The following is a 14,464-nucleotide window of genomic DNA, read 5'->3' as shown; positions in this document are numbered from 1 at the left end:
GTCCCTTGGGGGATGTTGGACTGGCAGTCTCAGCCCAGGCCGGGCCTGTGGGGATCGAGCTGAAACCGGCAGTCCAACATCCCCCTAGGGGTCCTGGATTGCAAGAGGGTGCAGGCCAGGCTGAGGGACCCCATGGATGCATGAACCTGTGCACTGGGCCTCTGGTACAAATATAAAAAAATTGTGCATGTATATTTAAAAACAAAAGTTCTCAGATCTCTGATTCCAACACAACATGACAGAAATCGATCTAGTTTTTTCCCTTCCTGTAAAGGCGTACATCAGAGATATGGTGAGTTTGGTTTCAGATCATTGCAATAAAGTGAGTCATATAAAATGCTATCACATGATTGACAGCATTTACCCACAGTAGAATTCTTCAAAATTGGAGTCAATCTTCTTAACCCTACCACTGCCTTTTCAACTAAGTTTATGTAACATTCTAAATCCTTTGTTGTCATTTCTACATCTTTACCAGAAATAGATTCTATCTCAAGAAACCACTTTCTTTGCTCATCCATGGGAAGCAACTCCTCACCCATTAAAGTTTTATTATGAGATGCAGCAATTCAGTCACATCTTCAGGCTCCACTTGTAATTTTAGTTCTCTTGCTATTTCCACCACATCTACAGTTACTTCGTCCACTGAAGTCTTGAACCCCTCAAAGTCATCCATGAGGGTTGGAATCAACTTCTTTCAAACTTTTATTAAGGTTGGTATTTTGACCTTTTCCCATGAATCACAAATACTTTAATGGCAGCTAGATGGCAAATTCTTTCCAGAAGGTTTTCATCATAAAAATAGCTCTTTCTGATAGCAATAGCCTTACAAAATATATTTCTTTTTTTAATATACATATATATTTTATTGATTTCAGAGAGGAAAGGAGAGGGAGAGAGAGATAGAAACATCAATGATGAGAGAGAATCATTGATCAGCTGCCTCTTGTATGCCTCCTACAGGGGATCAATCCCACAACTCGGGCATGTGCTCTTGACTGAAATCGAACCTGGGACTCTTCAGTCCACAGACCGACACTCTATACACTGAGCCAAACCGTCTAAGGCCAAATATTTCTTAAATGATGCTTGAAAGTCTACATTACATTACTCTTTGATCCATGGACTGCAGAATGGATGTTGTGTTAGCAGGCATGAAAACAATATTAATATTATTATATATCCCTTATCAGAACTGTTGGGTGACCAGATGCCGTGTCAATGAGGAATCTTTTTTTCCTGAGTACTAGGTCTCAACAGTGGGCTTAAAATACTCAGTAAATCAGGTTGTAAACAGATGCGCTATCATCCAGGCTTTGTTGTGCAATTTTTAGAGCAGAGGGAGAGGAGATTTAGCATAATTCTTTAGGGCCCTAGGATTTTCAGAATGGTAATGAACATTAGCTTCAACTTAATCTCAGCAGTGGCATTAGCCTCTAACAAGTGAGTCAGCCTGTCCTTTGTTTAGTGTAGTCACTGTCATTCATTATCTGAGCTAGTTTTCTGGATGACTTGCTGCAGCTTCTACATCACCACTTATTTCTACGCCTTGTACTTTTATGTAATGGAGATGGATTCTTTTCTTGAACCTCATGAACCAACCTCTGCCAGCTTCAAACTTCTGTTCTGCAGCTTCCTCATTCTCTGTGCCTTCATGGAATTGATGAGTTAGGACCTTGCTCTGATTAAGCTTTGTCTTAAAGGAATTTTGTGGCTGTTATGATCTTCTATCCAGACCACTAAAACTTTCTCCATATCAGCAATAAGACTGTCCTCACTTTCTTTTTTTTTTTTTTTAATATATTTTATTGATTTTTCACAGAGAGGAAGGGAGAGGGATAGAGAGCCAGAAACATCGATGAGAGAGAAACATCGATCAGCTGCCTCCTGCACATCCCCCACCAGGAGATGTGCCCGCAACCAATGTACATGCCCTTGACCGGAATCGAACCTGGGACCTTCCAGTCCGCAGACCGACACTCTATCCACTGAGCCAAACCGGTTTCGGCTGTTCTCACTTTCTTATAATTTGCGTGTGCACTGCAGTAGCACTTTTAATTTCCTTTAACAACTTTTTGTTTGCATTTTCAACTTGGCTAACTATTCACACAATAGACCTGGCCTTAGGCCTGGCTTGATTATCAGCATGCCTTCCTCACTTAGCTTAATCATTTCTAGCTTTCTATTTAAAGTGAGAGATGCACAAATATTTCTTTTACTTGAACCCTCAGAGGCCATTGTAGAGTTACTAATTGGTCTAATTTCAATATTGTTGTGTTGCAGGAATAGGAGAAGGAAAGAGATGGTGAAACAGCTGGTTGGTGGAGCAATCAGAACACACACTTATTGATAAAGTTTGTCATCTTATATCACCATGGTTCATGGTGCCCCAAAACAATTACAGTAGTAACACCAAAAATCACTGATCACAGCCCTAGCCGGTATGGCTGGGTGGATAGAATATCAGCCAGCGGACCAAAAGGTCCCATGTTTGATTCAGGTCGAAGGCACATACATCAGTTGCAGGCTCCTCTCCGGCCCAGGCCCTGCTCAGGGCTTGTGCAGGAGGCAACCAGTCAATGTGTTTCTCTCACATCGATGTTTCTCTCTGTCTTTCACTCTCTCTAAAAATCAGTGGAAAAATATCCTCAGGTGAAAATCACTGATCACAGGTCACCATAACAAATATAATAATGAAAATGTTTGAAATATTGCAAGAATTAACCAAAGTTTGATAAAGAGACATGAAGTGAGCAAATGCTGTTGAAAAAAATGGTGCCCATAGTCTTGCCTGACACAGGGTTCAATAACCCTTAATTGTAAAAAAACAAAATCTGCAAAGTGTCAGGAGCCAAGAGTCAATGAAAAATTAATTCTAACATTATTTCAGTAAGCTAATGAAACAGAACCTCATGGAAACTTAGTCCTCACCATTGGCTTACTTCCTCATGCCTGAGGACAAAGCATTCTTCGCATAGCTGCCCTTCAACCGCCCCATCCTTTATCTATAGTCAACACCCTTTACGACCTTAGCCAAATTATCTAAGTCCACATGATCCGCTCAGCCCCTATCCCTCCTAGACATCTCCCCTTCTAGAACTTCCTCATACCCCCTCCCCTGCCTGCAGCCCCTGCTGGCAAGCACTGATAGGTCCACAGTTCACTCCCCGCGCCCCACCTCCCACTCCCTGACTTGGATATAAGGCACTGCTGTAAGAATAAAAATTTGAGGCTGGATCAGAACCCATTTGTCTTGCCTCCATTCTCCGCGTCCCTTGTTTGTTTCTCTCTCTTAGGTTCGTCTCTGGTGTCCGTGTTGTTGCCCCGCGGGTCGGGGCAGCAAAGCACAATAAAGTGAAGGGCAATAACATGCGGTATGCCTGCATGTCTTCCTTCACTGACAATGAGAAATCTGGATCCTATTATTCTTGTTTTGTTTTCTTGAACAGTCCCCAGTATACAATCAATCTCCCATCTCCTCCCCAAACCCCTCCCCTGCACAATGCTCTTCTCATGCTGAGCCTGCGCCACCATCTCATGTAGATCCCTTCACCCTGCGCAGGCTCTGACACGCACAGCAGGCCCCACCTCCAGACGCCATGCTCCAAGTGCTCAAGCTCTAATACCCCAAGGCCGACCACCCTTCTTAGTAGGTGCCCTTCTCTTCTCACCTGGGCTCTGGCTCCCTAAGCTGGGCCACCTACCTGCATAGATGCTCTCTTCAAATTGTTTGGCTCTGACAACCCTCTGCACAACATGTCCTCTCCCACTTCAATACAGGAGACCACGAAATCTATCCCCACCCTCCAATGGTTTCAGGACTGAATAGTTCAGGTAGGAAAGACATAAAGAAAAGAACAGTGCTGCTTCCCTTAAAAGGAAGGTTTCCTCCTCCATTCATGTCCTACTAGGCCCTGGCCAATACAGCACTGAGGCCAATAATCCAGTAGTGGAAGGGCATGAGCAAATTCTCTTAGCCTTTAAAGAAAGTTTCTATCAAGAGGCCAATGTGGCACTGATGACTAGGGGAGGAAAATGAAAGCTCATTTTCCAAGAAAAATAATATGCCATCCCCCTCTGTTTTAATGTTATCTCTTGTGTAGGAAAATTAAGTCCCAAATATTTTATCAATTATTAGGTTTTCTTTCCTCACCCACCACACGCCTCCTTCTGCTACGTGGTTGGAGAAGTGTCCTTAGACAGAGAGCCTACACACAGCACTAGATTTTTCACTTCTATTTTGGTGTCCCTATATTTCTAACTTGGGAAATTTTGGCCTCAGAATAAAAACCCTAATATGTCAGTTTACTCCCTTGGATTCAAGCCCTGAGTGTCAATGTTTCTACTATAACCTGACTCATTATATGAAATATTAAAGCCAAGGTGAGGTGTAGAAAAGACAGGGAGGTATCAAACTAGTTCTCTATTTTGACTCCATCTAAAGGAAGAAAGGATCCAACTGCAACTTTGGGAGAGTGAGTGAGTGAAAGGAAGAGGAAGAGGAAGATAAATTTCCTCAGGAGGCATGGCCACTCATTGCCCAGAGGCCACTTCCCAAACACCTACCTTGAAGGGGGAAAAGTGCATTTTACTAGTCGGTGAAATGATTTCCATGTCTTGGAATGCAGTCAGAATGAAAAAATACTCCTGCCCTAGGACAAGGGAAGGTCCATGCTTGAACAAATCGCAGCTCATCCGTGACATCAAGGAACTACATAGGAAGAAGGGGCACATAAAGAAGAGTTTATAGCCTAATACTACATGGCTGTTTCAGTTGTTTCCTTATCTTGTACATCATCCATGTGCAAGGAACTGTCTCACTCCATGACCCAGGGACAGAGACACTTACCTGCAGAGTGGGTCACCCTTTGCATCAGCTGGATCCAGTAGCCATGCTGAGGCAGGGCTGTGCCCCAAATCGGCATTGGCTCCTCTCCATTCCAGCAGTCTGTCTCTGGACGAGCCAGCATAGCAACCTTTAGGGAGGAACCATGAGCGAGTTGTGGTGTCATGGACTCTGTGTTAGCCTGGGTGATGATCAATGCAGACAGCACTGTGGGGAGCAGCAGTCTGAGGAAAGGTGAGTGGAAACAATAGGCAGGTTGGCAAGTTTCTCCATGGGGAAGGGGACCTCCCTGTGAAAGGCAGCATGTTCCACAGGGTTCTAGCATTTCTGGGATTCAAGTCTAGAAATCCTGGGCTTGTTATTAAAGGTTTGGGTGTTAATCACATCTTGACCCAGTTCCTCAGAGGCTGTAAGAAAATCCCTCATGTATACTTAGTAAGGTGAATAATTATTAAACAACTGATTCTATTCCTATTATGTGCCCTTCCCCTATTAGCACCACAATCAAGACATAGAAGAGTTTTAGGTATCCAGTACAGCATGGCCACATAGGAGGATCCTGAATTCACCTCCTGCCACAGATACATGGAATCTAGTCACATATGAAACACTTTTCTCTGAAAGAAACCTTAAAACTAGATGAGCAAACCCTACACATTGGGCAAACAAGAAAAAACACTTTGAAATGAGTAGAAAAGGCCCTGGCTGGGGTGGCTCAGTGGTTGAGCAGCATCCCATGCACCAGAGGTCACCAGTTCAATTCCCAGTCAGGGCACATGCCTGGGTTGTGGGCTCGATCTTTGGTAGTCGGCGTGCAAGAGACAGCTGATTAATGTTTCTCCCTCTTTCCCTCTCCCTTCCTCTCTCTCTAAAAATCAATAAAAACGTATTTTTAAAAAGTTAGTAGGAGAGCTGAGACACAATTGTTAGGGGCAGAAACAGAATATTGGGTACTAGCTACAATTAAAATTACAAATATTAATCATGCTCTGTTAACTGTGATGGTTCTGTTCACATTCTAACTTGGCTGGGCGTTGTATGCCCTGGGACATAGGAGCACACATTAGAATGCAGTCCATCCCCCCAAGAACTGCCTATCATTGTGGAAAGATTTACAACCTCATGGCTGAAACAATCTAGTCCCAGAGGCACCCGTCCTTTGCAACCCCCAGCCCTTATTCCCTGTAATCTGGTCCTGGGGCACCTGCAACCCACCCCCCCACCCCCACAGCCCGCATTACTTGTAACCTGTAATGATTATCCTGCGCCTACTTTCCCATGCCTGTAATTCCTTCTTTCCCACCTGATCTTTGTCCTTCTACAGTGTATAAGCACCTGGCTTATGGGGAGGGCAGAGCAGATGTCTGTGGCTGACCTGCTGCTCTCCTGTGCTGCTGGCAGAATTGGAATAAATACTTATAATGATTCAACCCTGTCTCTGCTTTACTGGCTGAGGTAGTGACAGGCAGCCCAGACCTCTTGGTTGTCTGGTTACATAATCTCAAAGTAAGCCCACACCTGGTGCAGCAGCCCACAGTCAGGAGGGAACTTACAACCTTGAGTTTCTCCCGGAGGAGAGAAGAAAGTGAACCTCACATCTGGCACCCCAACTTTTAAGACCTGCATCTGACAGACATGACCCCAAAACATCTAAGTTTGAATGCCAATGGGGTGTCTGTCCATGAGACCCACATGCTACAGCAAACTGAGAAACTGTTCACAAAGAGAGCATGGGGCCTGGCCAGTGTGGCTCAGTGGCTGAGCATCGACCTATGAATCAGGAGGTCACGAGTTTGATTTTCGAAAGGGGCGAATGCTAACCTGACAAGATCAGGGAAGGCCTGCGTGGCAATTTTGCAAACTCAAAGACCTAAAGTAACCATAAAAGATGATCTGAAATTAAACTTTCACTAAAGCAGTTATGGTGGGTAGTCACCTCCTATGGCTGGTATCTTCCCTGAGAAGGTCAATCTTTACCTTAACTGAGCTTATTGTCTTTTTTGCATCTATGATAACATATCATTGAAATGTCAGGGTAATGGGTAACTTCCCTTTTTTCCGGACCCCTCAGGGCACAACCAAATGCCCTGGGTGCCAGGATAGATACCACAGATTCCTTCATTGTTATTGTTATCACGTTAACTGTTGACTGTTAACTAACCTGTACCCACCTATATAAAAGAGGCATGTATCTATCATTTTACTCCTTATCTAATCTCAGAGGTTTATGTTCCCCCCCTTTGCTTTCTCCCTCCTCTCTAATCTATCACCAATGGATTTCACGTAACCCACCTACGTCTCCTCCTTTGACTGCAACATATAAAAATAGAGGAAAACCCGCCATTCTCTGGAGCACTATCTCAATCCCTTGAGATTCTTCTTCTCAGCAATTGTTGACAGTTTGGATCAAATAAACTCACAAAAGTTCTTTACAGGTTTGAATGTTTTTATGTTAACATGATGGTATAGGGCTGCCTGTCACTACTTGAAGCAATTAAGCAAAGAGAGGCCTGTGTGGCAGTCTTGCAAACTCAGAGACCTAAAGTAGCCACAAAGGATGATCTGAAATTAAAACCTTTTAAATAAAAAGCTGTTTATGGTGGGTAGTCACATTCTAGGCAAATATATTTCCTGACAAAGGTCAATCATTATCTTAACTGAGCTATTGTCTTTTTGCATCTATGATACATATCATTGGAATGTCAAAGTAATTTTCCTTTTCGCTGGACCCCTCAAAGCACAGGCACCATTCTGCGGAGACCACAAGTCCCCTCGTCGTTACTGAGTTAATTGTTGACTGTTAATGATAACTGGAATTGTGAGCTAAGTTCCTCCTCTCACCCCACACCACCCCCAACCCCGTTGTGTCTCATGATGCTGAACTTAGGATGAGCCAAACATAACCGAGGAACCCACAGCATCATGAGACACAACGGGGTTGTGCCACCCCCTGGTGGTCAGTGAAAGATGAAACAGAGGGCCAGAGACCATGGGATACCAGGACACAGGCTTTATTGGAGATCACCCTGCCAGCCGCCTTTCAGAGGGGAAAAGGAAAGAGAGAGAGAGAGAGCGTGCTGGGGTGAGAGTGCCTTTTAAGGGGAGGAAGGAGGGGACGGGGCTTAGGGCACTCAGCACACGCTGATTGGTGGTTTCATGTAAGGTACATGGTTAGGGGCCTAGGGATTTAGGAATCGGGGGCTTAGGGTATATGGCAGGTGCTGGTTGGTGGTTCAATGTACAGTCCATATAAGGTGTTCAGGAATGTCCGGCTGCAGGTGGAGTTTACGTCATACTCCGTCCATCAGTTGGGGGAAGGTAGGATCTATCATTCCAGGCTTTTGCTAATATTAAAAAAATTGGGAGTCCGGGCAGGGTCAGGGGATGAAGGTCTGTCTTCCATAGCTACTTCCTGCTGAGAGGGGGCATCGTTAGGGGCGTCTACCCGGGGTCTCAAGGATTCTGGTGTTAGGTTCTGAATTCAGTGCCAGATAGATCTCTCCCACCTTCTGGTTGGTGAATGCCTGCATTCTGTTCTGCAAAAGACTAGAAAACAGCGCATGAGAAAGGGGGTTAAAGAGTAAAATTAAGAGTATAAATACCAGTGGGCCTAATAGTGGGAGGAGCCATGGGGTAAGTGAGCGAAAAACAGGTAGTGTTTTCCATGCTGGACAAGGGATGCAGCAGCATGATTTCCCCAAGAGACTGGTTGGTGAAGTCTTGAGAGTGATCCAGTTGAGTCACTTGGGAGGTAAAAGCTGGGCCTGAGGCTGCCACAGTGTCACTTGTCTGGTTTTGCTGCTTTTCTGGGTCTGGAGCTGAAATACAGCTGAGACCTAGATGTTATTTTTAGGGGGAAAAGAGTAGGTTATCCTGGGGGTGAGGTTCTTATTTTCCCAGTTTTGCCCCTTGCTGGGCATCCAGACAGGGTTTCAAAGTATGGGTAGAGCAGTGGTTAAGCTCCCTATGGCAGTTCCGACTCTTGCTGTGATGCTGAGGGTTAGGAGGAGAGGGATGATCTGGACTGCTCTTTTGTGTCAGATATGATGGGTTACGGGACAGGTAAAGTCTGATTATTGGGGGCTGCATCTACATTGGGTGAGAGATAGATGAGAGTACAGCTGATGGGGAGACAGATGTATGTGTTTTTCCCAACAGAGGAAGAGAAATCCCTGATCATAGAGACAAGCTGAAAGGTGTAAGGAGAAGTTTCTGGTTCCGCACTCCAAGCTGAGAGGGTAGTCACCATGGCGCTACCAATAAGGGATGACAGATGAGTGATTCAGATTGTAATGCAGTGAAAGTGGGAGGGAAAGGGAAGGAAAGGAGTAGTGGAAGCCAGGGACCTGGATGGTTGGATAAGAGGTTAGACACTGAATATTCTGGTTTAGCTTAAGAAGTATCCAGCATCCTTGTCCTGCCAGGCTTGGAGACTGAAGCCTCACTTTCTTGCTGAGAGGAACTTTCTTTCTTTCTACTTTTCTCTGTTCCATCTCATCACATGCACAACCTTCACAAAAACCTTCACAATTTCAAATTAGCCTTCAAACCTTTCTTCTATGTCCTTCAAAAATGCATAACCATGCCTCAGACCTTCTATTACGTATTTCTAAACATGTCTAGCAATCAATGTTTCAGTATTGTATGCTAGAAAAGGCAGCAGGGGAGGGAGCAGGCTCTGCAGCCGGTTCCCAGACTAGCCAGGCCTCTAGCCGCTTGAGTCCCAAATGGCCACATGCTTCCTACAGATAATGATCATAGAGGAGATAAGGAGATGAGGCCTTTACAGTCCAAGGAATGGCTTGGCCTTTTGGGGTAAGAGAGTGAAACTGAGGTAGGTGACTGTGGTTTGGGACAACTGGGTTTTATGAGGGGATGCATAGTAGCCCTGGCTGGGCACCGAGGTAGAATGAAAAAAGAGTGAATGGGGGAATTTAGTAAGATGCAGTGTAGACATGAGGTGGCTAATGGCTGTGAGACTGATCTGTCAACCCCCATAATAGAGACTGAGGAGGGGACAAGGGTCCCAGCGAATTCAGAGAGGGCAGAATAAGTGGCCCCAGTGTCAATTAAAAAGGAGATCGGCTTACCTGCCACCATAGTCGTTACCCGAGGCTCTGTCCTGGTGATGTAAGTCTGTGGGGCCCTGTCGGGGCCTGGGCAGCTTCTTCGGTGACCAGTCCCAGGAGGTCTGGGAGCTCCAAACCGGATCCAGGGGGAGTCCATGCTGGACTGGCTGAGGCCAGACCCGGAGGAGCCAGACTACAGTCTGAGTTCCAGTGGCCTTCCTTCCACACCTTGGGCAGGGCCCAGGCGGGGGTCACGGGTTTGAGCAGGACTTGGCTCAGTGTCCTTCCTGGCTGCATTAGAAGCATGGGCCCGGAGGAGGCTTAGCCCCTGACTTACCCGCGGTTGGAGGACCGGCACTCCGTTTGGGGTTTATGAGAGCGGTGGCTAGGAGCTGGAAGGCCTCCTAATGGGCCTCAGCCTTGGCTGATCTCGCCTTTGATTTTGGATTTGGGTCTCCTTGTCTCTATTATTAAAGACCTTAAAGGTCAGGTTAACGAGGTCTTTTGAGGGGTTTGTGGACCTGCAGTTGCGGCATATGTCGGGGAGTAAAGGTGGTCAGGTCAGTGGAAAAAGAAACCTGAGATTCCTCTCAATCTGTGAGGCTGGACATAGAGAATGGGACATGGACTCAGAGTGTGCCCTCAGTTCCTGCTGCCTCCCTCAGGGGCAGAGTGGACGCGAGAGTAGAAGAAGCTGTTGAGGAAGGCAGTCTTTGGGCCTGAGAATGAGTGTTAGATGGGAAAGGCTGTTTTGGAGCTCAGGTTCTCAGGATTTGGGCTCAGGGACTGGGGAGAAGGCAGCTGCTGGTTAAGAGGGTCTGAAGAGAAAGAGCCTAGGCGTTTTTCAATTTGAGAAAGGTCAGAGAGTGAGAAGGGAAATGGCCAGCCACCTGTGAATTTGTTTGCTGGAGGCCGCAGGAGCGGAGATAAGGCGGAGAACACAGGGAAAGGAGGGGGGCGGGGGTTAGAATTCTCAGAGGTAGAAATGCCCCACCTTACCTCCCATAATGAGGGTGGGACCAGGAGGGGCTTTGCAGGGAGACTGAGGCTCCGGAAGCGAACACCCTCAGGGAGAGGAAGGGCCTGTAAATGCAGCCGCCTCCGCTGCCGCTGCTGCTGGTCAGTGGGCGGGACCAGTGTGTGTAAAGGAAAAAAAAATGGTCAAAACTACTCCCGGAGTCCTCCAAGGACTCCCGCACTCCGGCGTTGACCTGGGAAAAAGAGTGCTTAGCCAGAGAGGGACAGGTTTCGGATTGTAAGGAGGTGGCGAGATTGAGACACGTGGAGAGAAACGATCCGCTGGGTTGAAAGAGTCAGAAGGCAGAGAAAGGGGTTTGAGAGGGCAAAGAGGACTTCCAGAGGAGGATCAAGCGAGGGGGGAGAGCGGGAGGGGGGGATGCCTGTTCGTAGGGATCTCGAATGCTTTCCAATCCGGTAGCAAAATTATCTAGATCTCGGAGGATATTGGAATTTTCAGGCCACAGAGAGACATTGTCGAGTTTATATTGTGGCCAGATAGAGCTTCTTTGAGGTTACGAGAGGGTTTGGATTGAAGGGTTCCCATGACCGGATGGAAGGGCCAACGAGAAGTTGGAGAGGAAAGAAGTGTCCTTCTTCTCCCTCAGCCAACCCGAGAGAGAGAGAGAGAGAGAGAGAGAGAGAGAGAGAGACGAGAGAAGGTTTCAAGGTCGTCACCCCAATACCTTTCCCGTAGAGATGAGCAGAGTTTTCCCGGCCAGGCGCCTGGGCTTTCGAGAAGACGTGAAGCCGAGATTTCAGGAAAACTCCGAGGCCCTTCCAGGTCAAGGGAACAAGAGGGAGATCGGGGGGAGAGGGGTCCCTGAGGCCTACCGGTTAGAAGAAAGCGACGAGATTCCCACGTGTCCTGGTACGGCAGGGTTTGAGAAGTGTATGAAGTGTTCTGAGCAGGCCAATCGACTCAGAACCATGCCGCCGAGCAGAGCCAGAGCAGGAGTCAGAAGCTCGGGGCTAGGTTCGAGGATAGTCCATGCTCACCCAGGTTCAGCACCATGATGAAAGATGAAACAGAGGGCCGGAGACCATGGGATACCAGGACACAGGCTTTATTGGAGATCACCCTGCCGGGCCGTCTTCCAGAAGGGAAAAAGGGACGGGCCAGGGGTGAGAACGCCTTTTGAGGGGAGGAAGGAGGGGACGGGGCTTAGGGTACTCAGCCCACGCTGATTGGTGGTTTCATGTAAGGTACATGGTTAGGGGCCTAGGGACTTAGGAATCGGGGGCTTAGGGTATATGGCAGGTGCTGGTTGGTGGTTCAATGTACAGTCCATATAAGGTGTTCAGGAATGTCCGGCTGCAGGTGGAGTTTACGTCATACTCCGTCCATCAGTTGGGGGAAGGGAGGATCTATCAGTCAGTGCACATCACAGCGAATGGTGTAACTCCTGGTCAGTTGAACTCCCATGGGGACAATTTGCATATTAGCCTTTTATTATATAGGATTATATAGGAAGGTTGGTTCCTGTGATTAGGCTTGCTCAAACTGCCATGCCTGCCCTGCCTATGTGCCACCTGCCTTTGTTTTCCACTGGAGCCCTGCCCTGTCTGCCTGTGTGTCAAGCTAACCTCTCTCAGAAGGAAAAATTGGTTTATTCCAAAGCCAGCAGCTTGAGAAGATGGGGGACTCTCATCACAAAGACCATCTAAACATCTCAGTGCAGGCAGGGGGTAGGGGAAGGCAGACAAAGGAAACTGAGGGGGTTGTAGGCTCTGTTGAGATGCCAGTCAGCACAATCTGCTCAGATAACCATCCCCAAGCAGGTCAGGTATCTGGCTTTTGTCAGTCCAAGGTGAACAAAGCTCCTGGAGCTAAAATGCCTGAAGGCAGAGTTTGCTTCCTTTGAGGTTAGCTCCTAGAGTCCTTTAAGCAAACAGGCTGTTGATCCACAGCTGCATGTGAATTTACAAGTCATCATTTACAGAAACAATGTGATCAAACATCTAGCCCCCTTGGTTACATCTGGGGTCCTGGTTTTGTGGATGCTGCCTAGGAAACGTCCCATGATCACTTGGCTCTTGTAGGGCTTACATTTATGAGTCCCATGTAACTGCAACAGAGAGACAGTTGTTGGCTGGCCAACACCCGCAGGGAACTGTAAGAGATGGAGGGGCAGGTCCTAGCCAACTACACCCCGTGCACAGCAGAGAAGCAACAGACTGATATGCCTAGTGTTTCTGTGAAAGAGGCCTGTTAGTGTATCTCCAGAGCTGTTGCCAGAGGGGTGGGCTTCTAATTCAACACACATCCAAGGGCTGACTATATCCCTTTCCAGAGACCCTGGAGGGCAGGGCTACCTTTGTGCTCTCCCTCTGCCATACTCCTGAATGGCAGTGTCTCCTAAGGAAGCTTAAACATGAGTCTGTTGCAAGTTGTATGTCTGATGCCCCAGGTTTTGCCGTTCCCACCCAGTGACCTTTGATCACCTGGCTCTGGAAGACACAGGGTCTTGCATTTCTGGAACCCACAGGATGGTAACAAATGGGGACAGTTCTTAGCCAGCTATCAATTTGAAATTCCAGTTGTGGGTATTTATCCAAAGAAAATAAGAACACTAACTCTAAAGACATATGCACCCATGTTCATTGAGGCATTATTTATAACAGCCAAGCCATAGTGTGGACAAAAGGAGCCACATGCTAACCTGAAAAGCTCGGGAGAGGCCTGTGTGGCAGTCTTGCAAACTCAGAGACCTGGAATAACCACAAAGGATGGTTTGAAAATTAAATATTTAACTACAAACAGGTTATAGTGGGCAGTCATGTCCTAGTCCGATATCTTCCCTGACAACGATCAACTTAGATCTTCTTTACTGAGCCCATTTGCCTTTTTGCCTCTAAGATAACATATCTGTGAGATGTCTGTGAGATGTCTGGGTAACTTGTAACTTCCTTTTTACCCCGGACCCCTCAGGGCACAACAAATGGCACCGGGACATTCCCTCATTGTGATTGTTATCAAGTTAATTGTCAACTGTTAATTACGTTAAAGTATCCTGTATCCATCACTGTAAGAGAAGCACATGTCCATCATTTCACTTTTCACCCTGTCCCAGAGGTTTCCCCGCTTCACTTTGTCCCACCTCCCTAATCTGTCACCAATGGATTTCATGTAACTCACCTACGTCCCTTTCCTTTGATTTCAATGTATAAATATAGATGTAACCCTACATTCTCCGGAGCATTATCTCTATTCATTGAGGTTCTGCTTCCCGGCATATGTCCACAGTTTGGCTCAAATAAACTCACAAAATTCTTTACAGGTTTCAATGGGTTTTTTTCGTTAACAATAGAAACATCATAGGATATGTATGTCAAATCACAATGCTATCCACCAGAAACTTATATAATACTAGGGGCCCAGTGCACGAAGATTCGTGTGGGTTGGGGGAGAGGGGAGTCCCTCAGCCTGACCTGCACCCTCTCCAATCTGGGAGTCCTCAGGAAAGCCCTCTCCAATTCGGGAGTTTCTCTGTCTTTGCAATCATATGAGCGAATTGTCTGAGACCCCAAC

This window comes from Cnephaeus nilssonii (assembly GCF_951640355.1).
Source record: "Cnephaeus nilssonii genome assembly, chromosome: 9".
NCBI classification, from domain to species: Eukaryota; Metazoa; Chordata; class Mammalia; order Chiroptera; family Vespertilionidae; genus Cnephaeus; species Cnephaeus nilssonii.
This window is presented reverse-complemented; position numbering follows the sequence as displayed.